The sequence below is a fragment of the Schistocerca serialis genome, chromosome 1 (assembly GCF_023864345.2).
Source record: "Schistocerca serialis cubense isolate TAMUIC-IGC-003099 chromosome 1, iqSchSeri2.2, whole genome shotgun sequence".
NCBI lineage: Eukaryota > Metazoa > Arthropoda > Insecta > Orthoptera > Acrididae > Schistocerca > Schistocerca serialis.
The window spans coordinates 776,046,522-776,071,702 of record NC_064638.1 but is presented as its reverse complement, the minus strand read 5'-3'; positions in this window follow the sequence as shown (position 1 = coordinate 776,071,702).

Below are 25,181 nucleotides of genomic sequence, written 5' to 3'. Positions count from 1 at the left end.
TATGCCATAAGAGTTCCCTCACCCATTACCAGCCGTTACGTGAAGTCATACGCGACAGGGCCTCTCACCACGATGTCTTTTCAGGCCTGATAACAACGCTAAACGTGAACAACATTAATTCAGTCTGGTGGCTGTTCTACGTGTTACAGCGCATTGCAACTATAATATTTTACATACCAACCGATAGCGTGCATGTGTACGTAGTTAAATTGACATCTGACCATATCTTCTGAGTTTCGCTCTTCCGTCTAGCAGTATATGTATAGAATGACTTCCTGGTGGGCACAACAGCCTCATTAAATTTAAAGGACGACATCGTCCTTACCACGCTGTTATTTTAAAATAGTACTAAATGAGAACGGCCCGCTTAGCTTGGTCTTTCTTACATTTGTTTTCTGACTTGGTGGCCGTGCGGTTCTAGGCGCTGCAGTCCGGAACCGCGGGACTGCTACGGTCGCAGGTTCGAATCCTGCCTCGGGCATGGATGTGTGTGATGTCCTTAGGTTAGTTAGGTTTAATGAGTTCTAAGTTCTAGGGGACTCATGACCTCAGAAGTTAAGTTCCATAGTGCTCAGTGCCATTTGAACCATTTTCGTACCCACGCGTGCACGCCTTCGTCCGAATGAAATTGGCGGCCACTAATGTCTCTCTTTAAGTCTCCAAAAACATGGAAATCGCGTCGGGAGCGATCGGGACTGTGTAGAGGAGATGTAAGGGTTTCCTACTCAAACTTCTGCCTCATAATCGAAGCAACGTTGGAATCATGTGGACGAGTATTACACTGCAACAGAGTGACGCCATTCGTCAACATTCCTGTACGTTTGGACTTGACAGCGCTCTTCAATTTTTGCCAAGTATCACCTACCACTGTGCGTTAATTGTGGCGTCGAGTTCCATAAAATCATTGAGCAACGCGCCCTTGCATTCAAAGGAAAAGGGCATCTCCCATACGACTTCCGTATTTTTGGAGCCCCCAAAAAAGACATTCGCTCTGAGGAACAATCAACTGGGCTTCCACGGGACTTGTGGTACCAATTGAAGACAGTATGACAGTTGTTGACCACGTGAACATTATTGCGGACCAACAGCATCCTTTCGTGCTTCATCTCTTCTCCGACGGCGATGCATCTTCCAGTAGGATCACTGCTCGTCTCACAAGACCATAATCGTGTTACAGTGATTTGAGGAGCAGGATAGTAAACTCACGTTGATACTTTGGCCACCAAACTCACCTGATGTTAACCCCGTGGAATATACGTGGGACGTTACCGGGAGCCAGCTCCGCTCTCACAAACCACAAGCCCTTAATATGGTGAAATCGTGTGACCTGTGCATAGACCTAACAAGGATTTGTTGAATCCCTGTTCCAAAGGCGGTCCAACACGCTGTTAAGAGACCCACAATATTTTAGCTCATCAGTGTATATGTTGGCGTTGTGTTTTTAATCGATCAGTGTTGTAAAAGTCTTCAGTTCACTCGAGTGAACAAAGACGTACCATTCATAGCCTTGCTCCAAGTGGAGTTCGACGCACATAATTGCTCTACACTAAGTAATTGTCCTACAGTGGACCAAAAGAACATATATTAAGTGTATCGAATCAGTCTTGTTCACCTCTGTACCTGTGAAACTGTTTGTGTAACGATCACTAGCTTGAACCATGAGACAAGGTTATATTGTCACTGGATTTGAGTACGAAGCTATTTCATTACTCTCAGAGAAAAGCCATGGTCTGACCACTAGGCCGAAAATGCTCAATGCAAGGAGTCTCCTTTTGATATCCCATGCAGTTATTTTGTAGCACGGTCGGGATCTCTCAAAAGTAAAGACTGAGGATAAGATACTAGTGTCGAACAGCCTTGCAAAATCAAACACTGTGTCTTAAGCAGCCTCGAGTAATTTGGATATTTGTGTTAAGTTCCTATGGGATCGAACTGCTGAGGTCATCGGTCCCTAGGCTTACATATTACTTAATCTAACTTAAACTAACTTAAGCTAGAAACAACAAACACACGCATCCATGTCCGAGGGAGGACTCGAACCTCCGACGGGAGGAGCCGGCCAAACCGCGGCAAGGCGCCTCAGACTGAGCAGCAGCCTCGGGTAGTCACTAGCTTTATAGACTAATAAAACACTGCAGCCGAAATATTCCATACAATTAGGCCGAATACACAGTCAGGTTATTCCCGTAGCTTCTACAATAGCCGCCTACAAAACAAATCATAACTGAGATCGCAAATACATTCTCTGCACTTGCAAGGTAGGTCAACCCATACTTTTTACATACCTCTCGTCCTAAGGTATTTGAAAAACTGATTATAGCGATCGCTTACGATTAGCGTTCGGTAGGCATCAAGAAATGATCTTATCCTCCAATGCCGAACACGGCCATCGTACAGTTAGTTTTTAACAGCGCACATTCAATTTAGTTGTTCGAGATGAAACACAACCTATTATTCGTCGAGGATGAAGCAAATGTTGGGCCAAAGGTTTCCTGAATTACAAACAACTGCAGTAAAACAAAATTAGAACGCCATGTTGGTGGTTTGGAAACCAATCCTGGTAACTATCAGAGCAGTATCTTTTCACTCTACTCCGACGACAAGTTATATTATGACCATCCTTTCATCATTGCGCTTGAGATCTTATATAGGCAACTATAATCCAAATGAGTTTTATGACAATACATTTCTATCTCGTCAGTCACAGCATATTTTCCTACATTGTGTCTTGCCGTACTTAACGTTACTGATGCATGTTACACGTTCTGGTCTCATTTTCTTCAAAAGTCAACTGCTTTACGTGGAAGGGATTGACATCAATTGGCGTGAATGGAAACTCCCTCTTTAGAATTTTGGCTGAGGTGCCTAAAACGCTAATCGACCTCTCGTGGTGGACACCACATTATTTATACAATAGTCAAACAATAAAAAAGGCACAAGATTAGGGTCAACGTCTCGTCGGCACGACATTATTAGGAACAGAGCTAGGAGCGGGGAACGTTGGCGAAAGAAATCGTCCCTGACTCTCAAAATAACCATCCTGGCACTCGTATTAATCGAGTTATGGGAAGTTTCCATTTAACTAAGAATATAAAAATCTGTGTGTGAACAACAAAAAATACAATGCCTTACTCCAGCTTCCCTAGTGACACATCTGAAGAAGCCGAGCTGCTTAGTACTTTTTTCACGCCGCTTGTAAGAAAACCAGAATGTACTCTGTCACAATCTCTAGCGCGAATACGCTGGAGCAGCTGTTCAAGCTGCAGCCACAACTTGCTTTGTTGAATAATGCGTCTGACCAACAAAATAAATCTTACACTGGGCACTATCTGCAAGAAAATGGTGTCTCGATCGAGGCAAAAAATCCCAGAGATGACTTTATTAGCCACCTCTATAAAATAGTGCGAAGAAATACAATAACTGTGCGTAAAATAATACAAACTGGTTGGAAAAATTTTAATTTCGTGTTAATTTAACTTATCAGCGCAAAATGCTGGACATTCTGCGAGTGTAGTTTTGATTCGTTAATTGCAATTAATCCTTTGTCTCTTTCTTGCAACTTTAGAACCCATACTCTTTCAATCGAAAACCAGACAAAGATTCGCTAGTAATAGACGCGCTAGAAAAGCTCAAGAGTTTTCTTTCCTTCCTGAAAAGCCACTGGTCATCACGCTTGTCTTTGTTGCACCGGTTGCAGCGTTTCCGAGCCCCTTGTTGTGTAGTCAACCCGCAGCACAGGCGATGGCCAGGATCGCCGTGCCTCCAGCAGTACTCGTCTGCAGCTCTTGCTCTTCCGTACAGTCCTCTACGAGGATGTTCCATGAGCACTGATGCCTGCTATTCTCTCGTCACGCTATCTGCAGATGACGGTATTCCAGGTTTCTAATCGGGTTGTTGCACAATACGAAATCATAACAGTTTCCTGGATACTTGTCCTTTAGCGATATTCTGAGAAACGACGTTTAGATTTTTTCTGTTGTAACTCAAGCGAGTGAAGGATTCTCAAAGAGAAAATGAAACAGTTGGAGAGGGCCTACTGAACGTATACACTGAGCATAGGTTTGTCTGACACATGGGGGGAGGACACGGAAATGTCGAAAATCCTGATTTGGTAGACACTTGAAGGTAGACGTTAACATTATCCCACGAAGGCCTACTTACAAAGTTTCAGGAACTAGTTTTATGTGAAATATCCAGATACATCTTTTACTCCGTGTCAATCCCGTAGTGATCTCGAAGACAAGATCAGATTAATTACAGCACTCACAGAGGCATTTAAGCAATTATTCTTCCCGCTAAAGTTTTGGAACGGGAAGAAATCCTAACATTTAGTAGTACCATGCTAACTATCATCTGCCGTGCATTTCACAGTGGTTTACAGAGTATGTGAACAGATCTATATTTAGACTGCAATGGACTCTTAAGAGCAGGTGAATGAAAGGGATAGCGTCATGGAAGAGGTAATAAGACAAACGACAACGACAACAGTAAAATAAGGGTGATGCAACGTAATCGAAATGTAGCAGGCGAAACCGGGGGTACTTGATTAGGAAATGAGACACTAATAGTGGTAAATAGGTTTTCTTATCTTGGCAGCAAAACAAGTGTCGATGACAGAAGTAAAGACGACATAAAATGTAGACTGACAATCACAAGGAAAAAAATCATTAAAAACAGAAATTTGTTAACATCCGGAGTGTAGCCTTGTACGGAACTGAAATGTGGATTAAAACAAGAAGAGAATAGAAGTTTTCCAAATGTGGTGCTACCCAAGAAAGCTGAAGATGAGATGGGTGGAGTGGATAAATAATGAAGATTTATTGAATGGAATATGGTGCAAAGAAATTTACAACAAAACTTACCTAAAAGAAGGAGTCGGTTAGTAAGATACATCCTGAGATAACAAAGAACCGTAAATTTGGAGATAGAGGAAAGTGCTGGAGGTAAAAACCGTAGCAAGAGAGCGGGACTTCAATACAGCAAGCTGGCTCAAATGGATGAAAGGCTTGCACCATGTAGTCTGCATCAAACAAATACCACTTCAGCAAAAGTTGATAAATAATCGTTTTGCGTATAAATGATGCTCTGATGTCAGTAGATACTTACTGCTACAGCTACATGGGAGCCTCATCGATTCGTCTCAGAAATATTACCGTATTGTAAACTACTGTTTCAGATGCGAGACAACCCCTGTCTGTTGGCGTCCTTTAATTTCTAACTTTCGCTCAGCATCGAGGTCGTTTTTTGTAAGAAGGTTTCCTTTGCCACTCTATGCAGTTGCCGCTGTATGATGGTAGAGTACCGTGCTTTCAAGAAACTTGACATTATTGCAGGTTATCTATTATTTCTATTTACAGCAAGCCACTCTTTTAATTTAATCGGCGCTCAAGGCTGGGACTGAAGTACAAGAACGTGATAAAATAACTACGAAGGAGTGAAACTGTGTCTTTCGTAGAACAGAGGGCGGCAGCAGTTCCTGTCCCTTGTTAATATTAACGATGGCCAGACGAAATACGGACAAAACCATAAAATTTCTCAAATCGTAATTAGCCAAAAGGCAAGCCATGGCAATAAAATTTGTAAAATTTGACAAGTAAGAGGGTTAACAACCAAATTTAGCTACTCTTAAAAATATTCTAATGTTATTGCAGGGAATCTGAATTTCGTATGCTGGAGCGACTTATTGGTAACTGGAGTTATGATAAAGTAAGTACAGAAGAACAGCATGGTAGAAAATATATGGTGATGATATTCGTAGCCTCCTTCCCCCTCACCCCCCTCCTCCTCCTCTCCCTCTTATCTTACTGGGGAACAGGAAGAAAGAACTGGTCTAATCGTGCAATATCGAAATTTGTGGGTCATTTGGATGTAGTAGTGACCAGACGTTGGACGACATGGAAACGTGAGAGCACGCATAAACTTGCCAGAGTTTCTGTCGTCCAAGTCTCACAAGGAGGAACGCCGTACTGTGCACTGAGCACATAGTAACCCTTTGAGATCTGCACCTGCCATCCACGAAGAAGTAGCAACATTCGTTGTCATCCTGCACTGTTGGTCAGAGACTAGCAGTATGCGTACTAGGGATTTACCGTCCCACGCATAGGCTGCCGGTAACACCACAACACAGACGACTGAGTTCGGCGTGGTGCCAGGACCGGGAACCATGGATTGCTGATGAATGGTGTCCCACATTGTTCAGCAATGACCGCAGCTCGTGATCTAGTGGTTAGCGTTGCTACCTCTGGATCATGGGGTACCTGGTTCGATACCTGAACAGGTCGAGGATTTTCTCCGGCCGGTGACTGGGTGTTTGTCTTGTCCTCATCATCCAATCCTCATCTAATCATCATTTGGATTGTGGCGATACCGGACACGGAAAGATTGGAACTTGTACGAGCGCTGATGACTACGATGTTGAACGCCCCACAAATCAGCATCATCATCATCATGGCCTGACAAAGGCCGGCCGGGGTGGACGAGCGGTTCTAGGCGCTACAGTCTGGAACCACTACGGTCGCAGGTTCGAATCCTGCCTCGGGCATGGACGTGTGTGATGTCTTTAGGTTAGTTAGGTTTAAGTAGTTCTAAGTTCTAGGGGACTGATGACCTCAGAAGTTAAGTCCCATAGTGCTCAGAGCCATTTGAACCATTTGAGCCTGACCAAGGGTTCGTCGAACCATCTTTACAATTTTCTGTTATTCTAATCCCGTATATCGCGCGGAAAGAACGAACACCTATATCTTCGCGTACGAGCTCTGATATCCTTTATTTTATCATGGTGATCGTTTCTCCCTATGTAGGTCGGTGTCAACAAAAATTTTCGCATTCGGAGGAAAGAGTTGGTGACTGGAATTTCGTGAGAAGATTCCGTTGCAACGAAAAACCCCTTTCTTTTCATGATGTCCATCCCAAGTCCTGTATCATTTCAGTGACACTCTCTCCCATATTTCGCGGTGATACAAAACGTGCTGCCCTTCTTTGAACTTTTTCTATGTACTCCATCAGTCCTATCTGGCAAGGATCCCACGCTGTGCAGCAGTATTCTAAAAGAGGACGGACTACCGTAGTGTAGGCAGTCTCCTTAGTAGGTCTGTTACATTTTCTAAGTGTCCTGCCAATAAAACGCAGTCTTTGGTTTGCCTTCCCCACAACATTTTCTATGTGTTCCTTCCAATTTTAGTTCTTCGTAATTCCTAGGTATTTAGTTGCACTTACGGCCTTTACATTTGACTGATTTATCGTGTAACCGAAGTTTAACGGATTGCTTTCAGCACTCATGTGGATGACCTCACACATTTCGCTATTTAGGGGCAACTGCTAATTTTCGCACCATTCAGATATCTTTTCTAAATCGTTTTGCGATTTGTTTTGATCTTCTGATGACTTTATTAGTCGATAAACGACAGCGTCATCTGCAAACAACCTGAAACGGCTGCTCAGATTTTCTCCCAAATCCTTTATATAGATAAGGAACAGCAAAAGCACTATGACACTACGTTGGCGAACGCCAGAATTCACTTCTGTTTTACTCGATGACTTTCCGTGAATTACTACGAACTGTGACCTCTTTGACAGGAAATCACAAATCCAGTCACATAACTGAGACGATATTCTATAAGCACTTAATTTCATGGTGGCGACCTGGAGAAATGTCACGGGCGTTTTTCGAATGTTTCGGGGAGGACAGCAGTGTTACTCCTGACGCTATGGTGTGGGGAGTCGTCACGGCAGGTAGTGACTGAGGGAACTCTGACAGCACCGCGGTACACCACTGACATCTTGCATTCTCAAGGTGCGCGTCTCACGTGACAGTATTGCAGTGTCATTTTTCCACAGCACAGTGATCGTTTACACGTGCTACATGTCTCTATGAACCGGACGTGTGAGGCTGAGATATTCCCGTGGCCAGCAAAATCACCAGACCAGCTCGGAAGTCAACTCCGTCCCCGAGCAAGTATCAGGCATATCAAGGACCAGTTACAGTAATTGTGAGCCAGCTTACCTCATGAGAGGTACAACAAGTTTGTGACACCCTTTCCAACCGAATTAGAACATCCACCCGGGCCAGAAAGGATGATAAGTCATGATGTGTGTGTGTGTGTGTGTGTGTGTGTGTGTGTGTGTGTGTGTGTGTGTGTGTGTGTGAATTCCTAAGGGACCAAACTGCTGAGGTCATCGGCCCCTAGACTTACACACTACTTAAACTAACTTATGCTAGGAACAACACACACACGCATGCGCGAGGGAGGACTCGAACTTCCGTCCGTAGGGGCCGCGCAATCCGTGACATGGCGCCTCAAACAAAGCGGTCACTCCACGCCAGCGTCATGCTGATAGTTGGGCTCATACTACCAGCTTCTTTGTAAATTTGATTCATATTGTGATCACTGAAATAACACCGCACACCCTCTGAATTTGACCGAGCGAGGTGGCGCAGTGGTTAGCACACTGGACTCGCATTCAGGAGGACGACGGTTCAATCCCGCGTCCAGCCATCGTGATTTATGTTTTCCGTGATTTCCCTAAATCGCTCCAGGCAAATGCCAGTATGGTTCCTTTGAAAGGGCACGGCCGACTTCCTTCCCCATCCTTCCCTAATCCGATGAGACCGATGACCTAGCTCTTTGGTCTCTTCCCTCAAACAACCCAACCCCACCCTCTGAATCAGCGAGTTTTCATTTCGTTTCCTCCTCTAATTCTGAGTGCTTTATTTTTTTTTGTAAGGCAGTGTAATAATGTTTCACCAAGTACCCACAACCAAATCGACAAAAATTAAAAAATCGTTCATTAATCATAGTAAAAGTGTCAATAAGTGATACCTCAACTATGGTTTAAACGTGTTGTTACACGCAAGCGACCACGTTGAAGGCAAATAAAGTAAAATTCTGCATTGTTCTTAATTCCAGCGAGAAGTTGACCAAATTGAAATAGCGAGAGGTCATCGCTTCACAGCACTCACACGCCGAAAACTTTACCGCTCAATTTCTGATAGTAAACCCTGCTAACGCAGAAAAAGCCATAAAATCGACTCGGAGGCTGGCATAGAAAACCGCGATCTACGTGAAAAAACACGGCCGAGTGATTCGCGCTCGCTGTAGGGACGCGGTCGCGGAGCCCATTTTAGTGGCGCGCTGGACCGCGCGAGGTTAAAAAGCGAGCGCAGGCAGGGGTCGCGCGCACCCAGCGCTGCTCGCGATGCATGAAACATGGCGGCCGCGTCAATCATGGGGAGGGGGCAGGGGCACGGTGGTCCCAGCGCCGGTGTGTATGGATTCGATTTGCTGCCAGCTAACGCACTCGCGCGGCACGACCTAATGAAATTAGCATGCGGTCTCAGGTGGCCGGCCACCTTGTTAAATATTCATCGCCGGCTGTCACGGCGGCGAGCATTGATCTTGGCCGTCCGTCGGCGGTCGCCGGGCCGCGCCGGCACCCGCCATTCCCATGCAAATGAGGCCCGCCCGCCGGCCGCTCTTTGCTTTTGGCGAACCCCGCGTGGCCCGGCCCGCCCGGACACGCCGGTGATAAGGCTGCGTCCCACGTGCACCTACACGCCTCCTCCACTCTGCTCCACGTCACCCCCCTTCACTCCACAGCGGTTCCCCTCTTGGAGCCACCACAGCAGTACGTATGTCCTGACGGATGTCACATTGTGTGGCGAATGCTTTACAGCAATACACTCTTATCACACGTTGTTTTCCAGTGTAACCATGTCATATTCAATTCTTTTGTCAATACTATACTCAAGATAGCAAATAATAAACCATTTTCAGTATATAATGGATGGACTTAACAGAATATAGTAACATAAGGCCTCACGTTGTAGCAGAAACATATGGAATTACTATATAAATCCATATACGTCATGTAACATATGGACTTAAACAGATTCATATGGACTTACATAGTGACATAATTTTGACATAGTAATATATATACCGGGTGATCAAAAAGTTTGTATAAATTCGAAAACTTAATAAACCACCGAATAATGTAGATAGAGAGGTAAAAATTGACACACATGCTTGGAATGACATGGAGATTAATTAGAACAAAAAAACAAAGTTCACAAAATGTCTAACAGATGGCGCTGGACAGAAAAACGTCAGTGACTGCGCATGACAGTCCTGTATAAAAGGAGCTGTAATGAGAGAGAGAATCAGCAGTCGCAGCATGTTGACGTTACCTGAAAAGGCGCTTTTAGTGAAGCTGTATTATCAGAATGAGGAATGTGCTAGTTCAGCGTTACGATCCTATCGCCATAGGAAGGGGATTCGAACGGGTAAAGGTCCGTTGACAAATGCAGCGGTGGCGAGAATGATTTCGAAGTTCGAAGCCACGGGTTGTTTAGACGATAGACCCCGTAGTGGCCGACCGAGCACAAGGCGTAATGCTGCTGAGACAGTTCAGGAAGAAATGGAGACTCTAGCGGGTTCGTCTATGCACGGGGAAGTCAGCGCTCGTGCAGTCGCACGTCTCACCGGAATTCCATACACTACTGTTTGGTTGGCACTTAGGCGTACCCTCCGATGCTATCCGTACAAAATCCATCGGCATCATGAACTGTTACCTGGCGATTTAGCGAAGCGGAGGGCATTTGCGGTGTGGGCGTTTCAAAAGATGGCGGAAGATGACGATTGGTTGAGTAACGTGTTGTGGACCGACGAAGCTCATTTCACGCTCCGAGGGTCTGTCAACGCCCACAACTGCAGAATTTTGGCTACCGAAAATCCTAGGACTGTCGTGGACACTCCATTGCACGACGAGAAAGTCACGGTATGGGTTGGATTTACCCCATCTACCGTTATCGGGCCTTTTTTCTTCGAGGAAATGCGTGCTCTGGTTTTGTAACTGCTACCGTGAGGGGTGAGAGGTACGCCGATATGTTACAGAATCGCATCATCCCCAGCCTGGCTGATAAACACCTGCTGGAACGTACGATGTTTATGTACCCCATACCCCGCTTGCCAACAGCGCTCGGCAGACCGGATGGTCACCTATCCAAGTGCTAGCCCAGCCCGACAGCGCTTAACTTCGGTTATCTGACGGGAAACGGTGTTACCACTGTGGCAAAGCCGTTGGCGTGAGATATTAATTTTTCTTTATATTTCACAACCGATCTATTTCTGCTAAACTGTCATTATCCAGTGACTTGTGGTACAATGGGGGTGATATTATTTTCATTATACATTTTTATGTTGTAGCAGAACACTGAGCGTGGATTTCTGCTTACATACATCTATATTGTTTAGATGGACTGACGTACTTGTAACATCGTTGGCAACTGTATTTTGACTGTCCTGCATTTGCTGAAATAAAGTAGCTCTTAATTTGTTACGACAGCGATTTGACAGTTTTGCAGCTACGATGTCGTACGTTTACGAAGTATAAGCACTGCTTTACAGATGATATATATACATTATTTCGTTGCGCACATATCTATGGTTGCTGTACATGTTTATAGCGATCGTAAATGCTATTAGCAGACAGATGTTTATAGGTAGGCAACTTTTTTATTTGATGCGTATCCTTTTGTTAACTTCTATTATCGATAACTTTTCGTAAATTATGACATTCTCGTAAGTATTGTCTTGACAATCTGACGTGTTTCCAGAGTATGTATAGGAGCAACGGTGTTATGATTTTATATTGGTGTGTGTTGTCTTTGACTGTGCACAGCGCTTTGAATTTATTCGTTTTCTTTTTCGTCTATCTCAATAAAAAATTTTAAAAATAGTATTGATGTTTAGATCCGTCTGTTCTTTCATTATGTCTTGTGGAAAACTGTCAAATTACATTCATAACAAATTAATTACCATCTTAATTCAGCAAATGTAGAACAACAGTCAAAATACAGTTCCCAACGATGTTTTATGGAACGGCTTGCATGACCTATCATCAAATGTCTACCGCCAACGCTAGTCTCCCGCACAGATCGTTTTCGATTGCAGCCTAATGAAAACTATGGGAATCGAACACTTTCAATTCAAATATCTTTTTCCTCTCTCTGCTACACTACACACGAATTGCATAGAACTGTGTTGGTAAAATACCTTTCGCAAAAAGAAAGGATCAGTTGATAGGATACACCCTGGGGCATCATGGAACTGTCAGTCTGGCAATGCAAGCAAATATAGGCCTAAAAAAGTATCTGTCGTCTACTTTTGACAAAGGCCTTGTTGGGCGAAAGCTTATGTTGTGACAGTCTTTTTGTTGTGCCTATCTGCGACTCAGCATCTCCGATATATGGTGGGTACGAAGTATCCCTTTTATGATATTGTAACTTTCTTAATTCTTTATTCAAAATTGACTAGAGTAAGCAGGCCCAGCTGGTTATAGGTAGTAGCAGTTATGCAGGAATGAATAGACTAGCACTGAAAACTGCATCCAGTCAGTCTCCAGACTGAAGAGAACAACAGCAACAAAAAATCGTCTCAGTTCGCAGTAGAAACTGGTGCTGTTCGACGTACTACCACAAGCATACAAGTGCACTATCTACAGTTCTTTCATAAAACTTTAATCCACTATTTATCTATTGATCTAAACAGCCCAATCGCCAAGGATACCACACGTAAAAGCCTCATACAGACACAATTTATACATTTTAAATTGCAATATCGAATTAATTCATGAAATATAGCAACCACTCTCTTTTCCAACTATATTAATTCGAAGATGCGTTTCTAGTTCTCACCCATCTTCGACTGGTGCAGTACGGTTACATATTTAATGTGTTCGAAAAAGCTGCTGTTTGCTCTATTTATTTATGAAATTTAACTCAAAGCCCGTTTATAGACCACCGTTATCATGAATTAAACTACGTCTACCACTGTCTCTTCTCCACCAGGATTTCGAATCGACATTACATCTAATATGTATACGTCTTCTTCGAAATTTTGAGACGAGTTAGCGAGGAGTGCAGAGATTTAGAGATTGTTAAAGTGTAACCGTCACTCTTTCACTGTGTTGCACTTGGTGCAGACTATATTATAATAATGTAAACAGTCCCTACGAAACAACGATATTAAAAATATTGCGAAACGGCAGTGCTTCCATCTGTGTTAGTCAGCTTGGCGCAAACTCCACCAGTTATTAACTCGGTTGCGCTTTTCGCGAAATTTTTGGACATCCATCGATTAATAAAGAGGAAGAAAAAGAACAGAAAAAATGTTTTTCGATTACCAATAATGTGTTAATCCCTTAATTTCATAATAGTTTCGTTGCCAAAATAATGGTGCAACTCACACGAGCATTCTTAGGTGTAGTCGCTACCCACCACGTGATGATAGAAATGACGCGACATGGGCGTCGACCATCACCCTCTCCCACCACGTCGCTACCAAAACATGCAGTGCCAAAACTCGACAGCTTACGGGGAAGGAAAAGGTCACGTGTTTAAGAAATTTAAAGAATAGTGTAAAAGAAGGGAAATAATATGCATAAAACAGGGTACCTCAAAATAGTACGTGAAAAAGAAAATACGCAACCTTAAAAAGTTGTAAAAATAATTACTATGAAATTCCCATTAATTTGCCAGATAGACCTTTTCTTTACAACTGCTTTACTTCGAACGTGGGTGTGTATTATGAAAGTTATCCATCAAAATGATTTTCTCTATAGTTATCGTTCAACTCGATTACCACAAGAACCAAAATAATGACAATTTTTCAAGTATAAGAAAATGATAGATGCAGCGTAAATAGTTTTCCCACGAAAAGTGTTCGCAATATATATGCGTTGTTCCCAAACAAACAAAACGGAGGAAGAAACGAGTGCGAAGTTGTGGATACGTGTGGAAAGAGGGAATTACAATTTGGTGACGTAGGCTGAGAACAGGGAAAGACAGATGAATATACACACTTCAAAAAACAGAAAAAGCAATTATACCATATAATGAATGCATGCGCATAAAGGTAGAAGAACCATCGTGCTCTGTTTTTTACAGTAATCATTCATATGTCGTTCTTAGGGTGTAAAGAAATTTTTAAATACGACTGGTTCTGAGGAACGTTACCGAGATCAATGTGAGAGCCTCCTCACTATCTCTGTACATATATTCCTCTTCCATTGTTCAGATTTTATTAAATTATCGAAGTTTAATGTTTTTCGCCACTACTTCTGTCAGGCTTATTATCCCGATAGATCCACTGAACGACTACAGGTTTCCACCGTTCGCTATTTACTGATCAAATATATAACTTCCTTTAACACGGCCTTCAACCCGGTAACGTGGACAATGACTACTTTGAAAACCTGCCATTACTTGGAGAAGCACATATCACTTTCTTACCGGCAGTTATGTGTATGGTGCCGTACAACATAACTTTACTTGCTTTATTCTATTATTGTAACATCCTGTTAATTGACTATTTTCTGGCTATTCTTGTCGTACAGATAAACAATTAGTTCACTACTTAGCTCTGAGAATTCTGAGACGATTTTAGTACTGATCATTTTTGTTATATTTCGAAGTTTCGATAGATGCTGAAGACACGTAGAGGAAATTCTGTAACAGCAGAAGCTAGAACTAAACATCGAGAGCAAATTTGTGCTGACGCATACAGAAAAGGCCAAGGCCTGTTGATCCATAGTTTCCCTCCCTATGCATATACCTGGCCAAGAAACAGTTTTTTAATTTGTGTAATTGAAGGGACGACACAGATATAGTAAGCCCGCGGTGCTCATCACAATTTCTAGTACAGGAGTACTCGTTGTGAGACGAGTAATTCACGTATTGAATTTTTTGTTCAAATGTCACCTGTTTCTCCTGTGTTTCTTTTTGTTTGGTAAAAAGTATATTTAAGATACGTGAACTATATCTATGAATTTCATTTTGCCTAATGAAAATGTACTGTCTCCACTCCAACTGCAGTTTACATTTCAACGTACAACTACATTCAGCTGTTATGTTTTAGTACTCATTGGAAACTTTTCAAGTGCTGGAGACGTTGTAATGTGTGTCTCTCTCTCTCTCTCTGTGTAGATGGCATGGCGCATTAGCAACTACAAATTGCCTAAAAGCATACGCCGCTGACGTGACTTGTCAAATGTTGTTCTGACTGCATTAAATATTTAATTTCTAACAACTACATCTCGATGCTTGTACATGTAACCCGGTACTCCAGTTTGTCGACTGTTGCTCATTTCCTTTTCCAAATGCACAAAGAAGTATATGAAAGGATACAGGTATAAGAGAACTTCTGCGTCGTGCTATGGTTACACAACTACCGCTTCTCGTTTCCTCCTGTAGTCGGGATATCATTTGGTGACTGATATTTCAGACCTGGCTGGGGTGGACCGCTCTCCCATTCGCTTTCCCGGCCTTGATAACTGCGCCGCAATCTTCTGCTGTGAACCTGATTCCAGATACAAAGGCAATCCGATACATCTTGTTCGCTTAACCAACCAAAACTTTCTTTCTTGTCTTTGTGGATTTCTTCCACCCCGTTCTTTTTTAGTTCTCCGGTACTTGTACGGAAACAGCAACCCCACAGTTCAGAAAAGCGAAACTCGATACCTGGTCAAACATAGGCATTTTAATACGCGATATCGTATTTCTAAAGCGGTATCAGAACTGGTTCTGTAATATAACGAGCCACGTCGTATTAGCTTTTCCTGATAGGCGGTTCCGTTTGCAGATGTATAGAGAAGGCGATGCAGCGCTGTTCGGTTTTATTTTAAAAAAGAAAGCAACACCTAACTCTTAGTTTCAATTACAAATGAACTCGGCTCATTTAGTCTCTGTACTGCTGCATTCCGCTGTAAAATATAAGAACGGAACGGTTCGCGGACTGTATAATGTACTGAGTGAGCTCATGAAATTGGAACTCGCATTTCAAGGAGTTTAGTGTCTCTTAGGGCCTTGTGCTTTGTTTCACGAAGAAAATAATAAACGTGGAAATAAAGCAGATGCTTGTAGATACGTAATTATTCCTTGACCTTTACGCTTAGTTGGATGAATGGAATGAATTTGTAGGCTTGGCGCTTAAGAAGGAATGAAGAGCAGCAATCTACGTTTCGATTAGACGTACTAGATATCCTTTTTAGGAAATACCCACCAAATACTTCTGTTAGTAACGTGATTTACTGAATAGCAACAATATGAAGTGCTTTCATTTGGTGAAATCATATTACCAATTAGAATAAACTATTCTCAATAATGAAATCAAAGTGCAGTTTTGGTGTATGGTTTCGCTTAAGTTAGCATGAAAAACAGCATCTTATGTACTTTCTTTTCTGTTCACAATTACTGTGCAATAAAATGATAACATTCAGTGACAGAGGAGAATAAAGGATAGTCACTTTCCTCAGGGAATCCTCTCACAGTTTCGGGCAAATACATTACGGTATACTCAGAATGAAAGCTTCTCCGTCCTGTACAGTGAACTTTCCCACGCCAAGCAGTCATGTTACGCTTTCTCTTAACACCGAAAATTCCAGCTGTAAATGGCTGGAAATTCAGTCGTGCACATAAAAGGAAACGCCATATCGCAACTATTTGACCTTCTCATTGAAAGTACAGCAAATACTGAAAGTTTTGCGACGAATATACTGCAGCAGTACCAAATATTGAAGGTAAAATCTTCTAGATTGTTAGATCCATTCATGTTCCTCTGTGATTTCTTCCTACAACAGTTGTCGTTTCGATCCCTCATCTTCTGGTGTTCCCGATTATCTGAACAATGTTCAACTAACCGGAAACACCAAAAGATCCTGGAGAAGATCCCAACAGAGGGATCGAAATGTCTATTGTGTAGAAAGATATTGAAGAGGAACACGATGCAGTCTAATAATCTAGAAGATTTTACCTTTAATGGGAACAGCAGACTTGTTCGTCACCAAATATTGTTCGGCCGCGTGTACTGTGTGGGGAGAACAAAAACGTTTTTTTTTTTTTAAACAGTGACGCGATGTAAATGGTTCAGTGAGCCTTGAGTTATAAATTTGTATGGCAGTGATACTTTCCTTTATTTTTATCTTTTATTAAGTTACAATAACCGTAAGAACACATGCGCAAAATAGAAAAACATTACATAGCTGCTCTACTGACTAAGCAACTCCAGCATCAAAAATGCACTGATCTCTACCAGTCCAGGGTTAGGTGTAGGACCGTTCCGATTTCTCCACCTCTTCCTCCGTCTTCTCACATTTCTCTTGCGCTAGGGTTTGTGATCCACTGATAGTTCAGGACGTCTTTTCGGCGGCAAAGGAAGTACACCTTCTCTTCACTTTTCTTGGTAGTAGATAGCCTTCTGGACTATTAGTTGCATCCCAAATTCTTCCCATATTACTTCGTTTCTAATTTTGTCTTCCCTGGTGCAGCCTTTTACAAAACTTGGAAATTTCATTTCTGATGCTTCTAGTGACCGAAAATCTTTATTTCTCAGTGTCCAGGTTTCCGCTCCATATAATAAGGTGGGAACTATTGCGGCTTTATTAAATTTCAGTTTTCTCTCTTTCCTCGTTTATTCTTAAGTGTTCTCCTTACTGTGCCACGTACACACTGGTACGTAACAGTTTTTTCTGTATATCCATATCTTGTTCATATGATATGTCACATACTCATTACTTGAAATAGGCCACCTTTTCTATCTCTTTAGTACTGAGCACTATTTTTATTTGTACTGGCACAGAGACACCCCGTAGATACTGTATAATGTTAGTAACAAACTATACCCTTGTTTGACTCGTCGATTTGATTGCTTTTCAGGTCTTATCTGTGTCAGTTCGCTATGACATAAAATTTATTACTCGAGGCTCCCTGCAGTTTATCACGATTGTCACATACCTCCGAAGTGTTCATTTCGATTCACTGCTGACGCGCACCCTTGTGTCGTGTTACAAGACGCGATTAGGTGCCGACACCGATCACTACATCGTTTGAATCTGGAATGACTGAGCCAGAGGAACATGCGAGGGTAGCCATACAGCTTTGCCTATTACAGTGAAAAACTAAAGTTACTTAATCAGTTGTTGTTTGCTTGTAGGTACATGTCTGCTGTTCTAGAACGACCAAAACAAAACGGAGTAGCCCAATGATAAACAGGAGAATCACGTGGTAATTCATTTTCGGCAACAGAGGAATGTTACAGTTGTAGCAGGTCAGCCCACATGATTTCTTCAGCCTTCTATATTGGCCTGAGACAGTTACAACATGCTGTTGTTGTCGGTAGCGAATTAGCACACGATATGGGTTGCGTCATTTACTTTTGGCTCATGTAGCGGCGTGCTGCAATACTATAGCGTGGAGATAGGCGTATGCTACGTTACTGTGTCGTGGGAACTTATACGTGTACCAAGACAGCATTCACCTACTTCCAGACAAACAATATTTATTTTCCCAAGGTGGTAGTTGAGATTCTACGACTACTCCTCGTACACATACCCTTTTTCTCATAATGGTTTTACAGAAACTACTGTAACACGGGCATCTCAGTGCGTACCAGAACTACCGGTATTTACCTGAAAAGACCAACCAGTTAACTATGTATCGCTACGGTCGCAGGTTCGAATCCTGCCTCGGCCTTGGATGTGTGTCATATCCTTAGGTTAGTTAGGTTTAAGTAGTTCTAAGTTTTAGGGGATTGATGATCTCAGATGTTAAGTCCCATAGGGCTCAGAGCCATTTGAATCATTTAACTATCTATCTTAATTTTTTCACGGTGACAGTTAAACTTTTGCTACAGAAGAATGCTGAAGATTAGATGGGTAGATCATATAACTAATGAGGAGGTACTGAATAGGATTGGGGAGAAGAGAAGTTTGTGGCACAACTTGACTAGAAGGAGGGATCGGTTGGTAGGACATGTTCTGAGGGATCACCAATTTAGTATTGGAGGGCAGTGTGGAGGGTGAAAATCGTAGAGGGAGACCAAGAGATGAATACACTAAACAGATTCAGAAGGATGTAGGTTGCAGTAGGTACTGGGAGATGAAGAACCTTGCACAGGATAGAGTAGCATGCAGAGCTGCATAAAACCAGTCTCTGGACTGAAGACCACAACTACAACAGTTAAATTTTAATACTATCCATGGCTCTTTATAAGTCCGTTACGAAATGTGACATTTTGCACATATATTCTTATGGTCACTGTAACTTAGTGCGAGGAATTGTAGCACACTGCCGGGTATCTTGATACTGGGAGAGTCGTCTCCGTAAGACTTAACAACGGTGGGCAACACCGTGTCGTAAGTCAGAGATCGCCATCGACAAGTACGAACTGTATAAACGGATAGCTCGGCCACGGTACAGAAAATCTCCCTTCATTCAACACCTTGCGAGGATCCAGAACAGTCTCCTTTCCGTAGTGAACAGCATCCAATGCTCTTCACTTTTATCTCTGTTCATACGTGATGCAGGTGTTCACACCTGACGCAGGCCGCTGAGATTGACATGTCCACAAGAAAACAATACTTGTAAGCTTGGAAAAAGCTCGCATTCACTGCTGAATCGCGATACTTGTTGGTACACGCCAGTGTCATGTAGCACTGTAACCCTGATGTGGGGTCTGTTTATATGTGATTAACACTGGCCCCTGAAACATCTGCCAACGTCTCCCATCGGCAAAAAATACAGGAAGCAACTCCGTAGTATGTTATCACCAACAGTACTCTACAGTTGTCTTTTTACATTCAGCAGGATAACGCACCACCCCGTCGTCCTGTGTGAGAACGGTATGAGGATCACTTCATGGTCATGCGAGTACCTGCTTACTCCCGAAGCCCCTCCCTCCAGCTCAACTGAGTGCAGTCCGTGAGAGTACCAGGGGCGCCAACGGGTAAAAATGTGCGTCTGTTGCTCAGATCCAACCAAACACATGGGCTTGTAAAAAAGTTGTAGGGCGGTCGTGTCACGGGATGTCCTTCGCAACGCTTTCAGTTTTTCTTGATGTATACTACGGCGCATTGCCGCCGTCATCAGTATGAAACGGAGCGCTATTATGCAGATGTTTCGATTTCCGTTGCTCATTAGTGTGACTTAGAAAAATCTCATGGAACTTATGAAAGCTTTTCGTCAGTTAGAAACATTCTTTCACTTGTCGATAAATAAGATGTTAATGTCTTGCTCTATTATGCGTCGTGGTAACTCCCAGCTTGTGCCCGCGTCTATCAACATGGACATATTCATTGACAGAGCCACACGCACAGGAAATTAGAAATAGCGGTGATCAGCCGAGTTAAATATGTACACAACTCCTTCACTAAATTAGCCTGATTTCCTACTCAAGTAGGCATTCCCTTTGTCTCCTTCCCAACTACTTATTGCGTGGTTTAAATTACTTAGCGTCTGACGTTAAGGATCCAGAATAGCGACCTTGTCGCGACGAGTCCAAGCATACTCTATGGGCGGCCGCTACAACGCTGCGTTTTACGCGGCGGTAGAAAATCCCTTATAATCCCTACCTACAACAAAAACCACAGAAGAAATCTGAACTATAATTAGAACCGGGATTACGATAATTTCTTTTCAAACAAAAGAAATATTCTCGTTCAGGGAACGACTTCAATCACATTACGTAATATCTTAAAAACTACTCAAGTCACTGAAATACTTTTTCGTTGATTACCAAAAAACTTCGTTTGGCGACGGATCTTTCCTAATTTTCGTATAATATTGCGTCTACTTTGTATAAGCTTCGGATATGGCTTTCTGTTTATAATTTATATAAAAAACAGCTACCAGCCACATGTATGGTTTAAAAAAGCTTTATTATCTTCAGACCATGACCGGTTTCGGATTTTTCTTTACAAATCCATCTTCAGATGGCAGATTACAAGCATTCTTAGTTGGACCTAGTTTTGTTTGTGTTATCCGTTTGCTGCTCTGGGAAAGAAAAGAAATATTTTGTTGTCATATCGGTAATGGTATTTTTAAGAAAGATTTACTTCTTTTACCAAATCTAATTGCTCATGAGATGGTTTTTATAAACATTAGTAAACTTGCAGGTTAGTGTACTTACGAGCTGTGTAGTTCTGCCTGACGAAATATTCGTGCGTTTATGTTTTCGAACGCAAGCTTAATACACTTTTCGATATGCACTATGTGAGTGCTATTCCAGTCAATGGACGTCACTTCCAACCTCATCATCTTAATTACACACGCAGCACACACGAATAACGTTTACAAAACGTGGCCCAGCTTCACATTACAAACGAGAACAATATTTGCAAAGAGCTTACAGCTTGTTTTTTATATAAATTATAAACCTTAAGTACAACAGCCACGGTTCTCAACATGTCGACTTTCGACAAAATAGCGAATGGCTTTCTTTTTTTCCGTTTAGTTTGGACAATATTTAATCCGTAACATTTTCGAAGATTTAAAGTCCCTTCTCTCCCACTGAAATCGCGTAAAAATTACAAAATTCACGTGTAAAATCGATCACTATAATGTTTCTAACAGTGTGAAAATCTGGTCCCAATTTTAATTACAATGAGAGTTATGTTTTTCTTGAAGTAGGTAAAACTGATGCGACCGGAAAAATTTTCTACGGAAACAATACTTCGCGCAGCGGAAGTGACGACACTGCAGGAGCCTACAATCGTAGGCTTTCACTGGCGTGTTTGCTGGCGGATGTAGGCAGCTAGCTGTGAAAAGGCACTCGAAGTGAGCGATCCGAAGTGAAATGAGTTTACTCACGACAGTGAGTGGACCTTTAAACTTCTTTTTACCACAGGCTAATAAATACCTGAAGAATCTAGCGTCTAATGAGCAAAACTAGTCAGAAATAAACTAAAACGTGTAGTTTATCTGTAGATCCACATCTACATGACTACTCGGTAATTCACACATATGTACTTGGCAGAGTGCCCATAACACCAAAGAATATTTCTCTACCGTTCCGGTCACAAATAGCACGTGGGAGGAAACTGAACACTTAAATCTTTCTGTGACATGTGCAACTTTCCAGTCCTCAAGTACTAGGCTTTCGTCGAGCGTACGGTTGTAGACTAGATGACTACTAAAATGGGCCTATTACATCAGAGTACTCCGAAAGGAACCTAACCGGAAAACTTGCCTTCATTGATTTAAGTTGCTTCGGCACATTGAGGGTACGCGCTACTAAATCACTCATGATGACAGCTGTTCTTGATTCAAATTCTGTAATATTTACATCGTCTTCTTTGGTGAATGAACTTCGGGAAACCGTGTTTAGTAACTTCGCTTTAGTGACAATGTTATCGGTAACATCACTGTCAGTATCGGGCAGTGAAAGTATTGATTGCGTCTTACTGGTGCGCTTTATGTACGACCAGAATCTTTTTGCATTATCTGCCAGATATCGGGACAGTGTTCTGTTGTGGAAGCTATTAAAAGCGTGTCACACTGTCAGTGCTAAATTTCAAGCTTCTGTAAAACATCGCCAATATACACTGAAGCGCCAAAGAAACTGGTACATGCGTTCATATTCAAATACAGAAATATGTAAACAGGCAGAACATGGCGCTGCGTTCGGCAACGCTATATAAGACAACAAGTGTATGGTGCACTTGTTAGACCGGTTACTGTTAATACAATGGCAGGTTATCAAGATTTAAGTGAGTTTGAACGTGGTGTTATAGTTGGCGCACGAGCGATGGGACACAGCATCTCCAAGGCAGCGACGGAGTGGGAATTTTCCCGTACGGCCATTTCACGAGTGTACCGTGAATACCAGGAATAAGGTAAAAACATCAAATCTCCGACATCGCTGCAGCAGGAAAAAGATACTGCAAGAACGTGACCAACAATGACTGAAGAAAATAGTTCAACGTGACAGAAGTGCAACCCTTCCGCAAACTGCCCAACATTTCAATTCTGGGCCATCAACAAGTGTCAGCCTGCGAACCGTTCAACGAAACATAATCGATATGGGCTTTCGGAGCCGAAGGCCCAGTCATGTACCCTTGATGACAGCACGACACAAAGCTTTACGCCTCGCCTGGACCCGTCAACACCGACACTGGACTGTTGATGACTGGAAACATGTTGCCTGGTCGAACGAGTCTCGTCTGAAATTGTATCGAGCGGATGGACGTGTACGGGTATGGAAACAACCTCATGAATCCATGGACCCTGCATGTCAGTAGGAAACTGTTCAAGCTGGCGGGGGCTCACGCTGACTTGTGACTCGTAGATAAGCATCTTTTATGATCACCTGCATCCATGCCGGCCATGCCGGCCGCTGTGGCCGTGCGGTTCTAGGCGCTTCAGTCTGGAACCGCGCTGCTGCTACGGTCGCAGGTTCGAATCCTGTCCCGGGCACGGATGTGCGTGATGTCCTTAGGTTAGTTAGGTTTAAGCAGTTTTAAGTCTAGGGGACTGATGATCTCAGATGTTAAGTCCCACAGTGCTTAGAGCCGTTTGAACCATTTTTGAATCTGCATCCATTTATGTCCATTGTGCGTTCCGACGGACTTGGACAATTCCAGCTGGACAATGCGACACCCTACGGGTCCAGAATTGCTACAGACTGGCTCCAGGAACACTCTTGTGAGTTTAAACAACTCCGCTGGCCGCCTAACTCCCCACACATGAACATTATTGAGCATATCTCGGATGCCTTGCAACGTGCTGTTCAGATCTCCACTCCCTCGTACTCTTACGAATTTATGGACAGTCCTGCAGGATTTATGGTGTCAGTTCCTTGCAGGACTACTTCATACATTAGTCGCGTCCATGCCACGTCGTGTTACGCCACATTTGCGCGCTCGCGAGGTCCGTAAACGATATTAGGCAGGTGTGCAAATGGTTCAAATGGCTCTGAATACTATGGAACATCTGACGTCATCAGTCCGCTAGAACTTACAACTACTCAAACCTAACTAACCTAAGGACATCACGCACATCCATGCCAGAGGCAGGATTCGAACCTGCGACCGTAGCGGTCGCGCGGTTCCAGGCTGAAGCGCCTAGAACCGCTCGGCCACACCGTCCGGCTTAGGCAGGTGTACCAGTTTCTTTGGCTCTTCAGTATGGTATCACTAATTACTGATGGACGGATGTTGACAGACGTGAATCGTATAATAGCTCTCCGGACTGCCGACTTGGTGAGGTAATAACTGCCACTCAGACAGCAAGATAGCAGATGTCTTAAGTAATCATAGGCCAGCCGGAGTGGCCGAGCGGTTCTAGGGGCTACAGTCTGGAACCGCGCGACCGCTACGGTCGCAGGTTCGAATCCTTCCTCGGGCATGGATGTGTGTGATGTCCTTAGGTTAGTTAGGTTTAAGTAGTTCTAAGTTCTAGGGGACTGATGACCTCAGAAGTTAAGTCCCACACTGCTCAGAGCCATTTGAACCATTTGAGTAATCATAAATTCCCAAACTCATCAGGCGCGTGACATCCGTTGTAATCTTGTTTCCGCGGTGAATCCCCACTGGCGAGCCGGTCCGCAGAGTGGGCCGCCCGGGGCCTCGCGGTGCCGGCGCGCTGGGGTGCGGTACGCAGGAAGGCGGCTGGCCGGCCGCCGCTACTCGCACTCGGCAGCGCGGGTGGTGCGGCACGCGGCCCGTAATTGCTGCCTGCTATTCCTGCAGCCGTAAACTTCCGGGGCATTGCCACGCCGCCACCTAGGCCGCCGACTTCTGGGAACGCCGCCCAACTCGTCCTCGGGGCGACGAGGGAGCAGGTCTTTGACCGCAGGAATGACCACGTGTTTTGTTTCGTCCGTGCAGACATGTCGACGACAGACCAACAGGCCCCTTGTAATGGGTTTTCTTAAAGTAGGGAGAAAACACTCGACCAGGAATAATTTGTGACATATATGGAAGGCAGTGAAGTTCAGAGGTCGCCAGACTGGTAAACGTTCTTCTTTATTAAAAATTCAGTAAAACAGTCTCGGTCGCTAAGCAGCTGACGCTCGTGTTCTTATGGATCTTACTCCGTCCACCGCAACCAACCGCGATTATGGTCTAAATTTTGGACCGAAATCGGCTACCCACCGAAATAAACATCTGTTGCGATTGAGACTGTTGAATTGAATTTTTAATATATTATACTGATCGCTATTCTTCCTCCATTGAAAGAATGCTTACTAAAATGTTAAGAGTTCGTCATTATGTTTTTCATATCTGTAGAAGCCATTTACAGCCAGTGCCTTGGCATTCATCACGTGCTGCAAAAAACAGGTCCCAGGTTCTGTCTGAGCTACCATGTGGTCTTCTTGCAACTGTATATAATTGACTACCGAGTGTTGAAT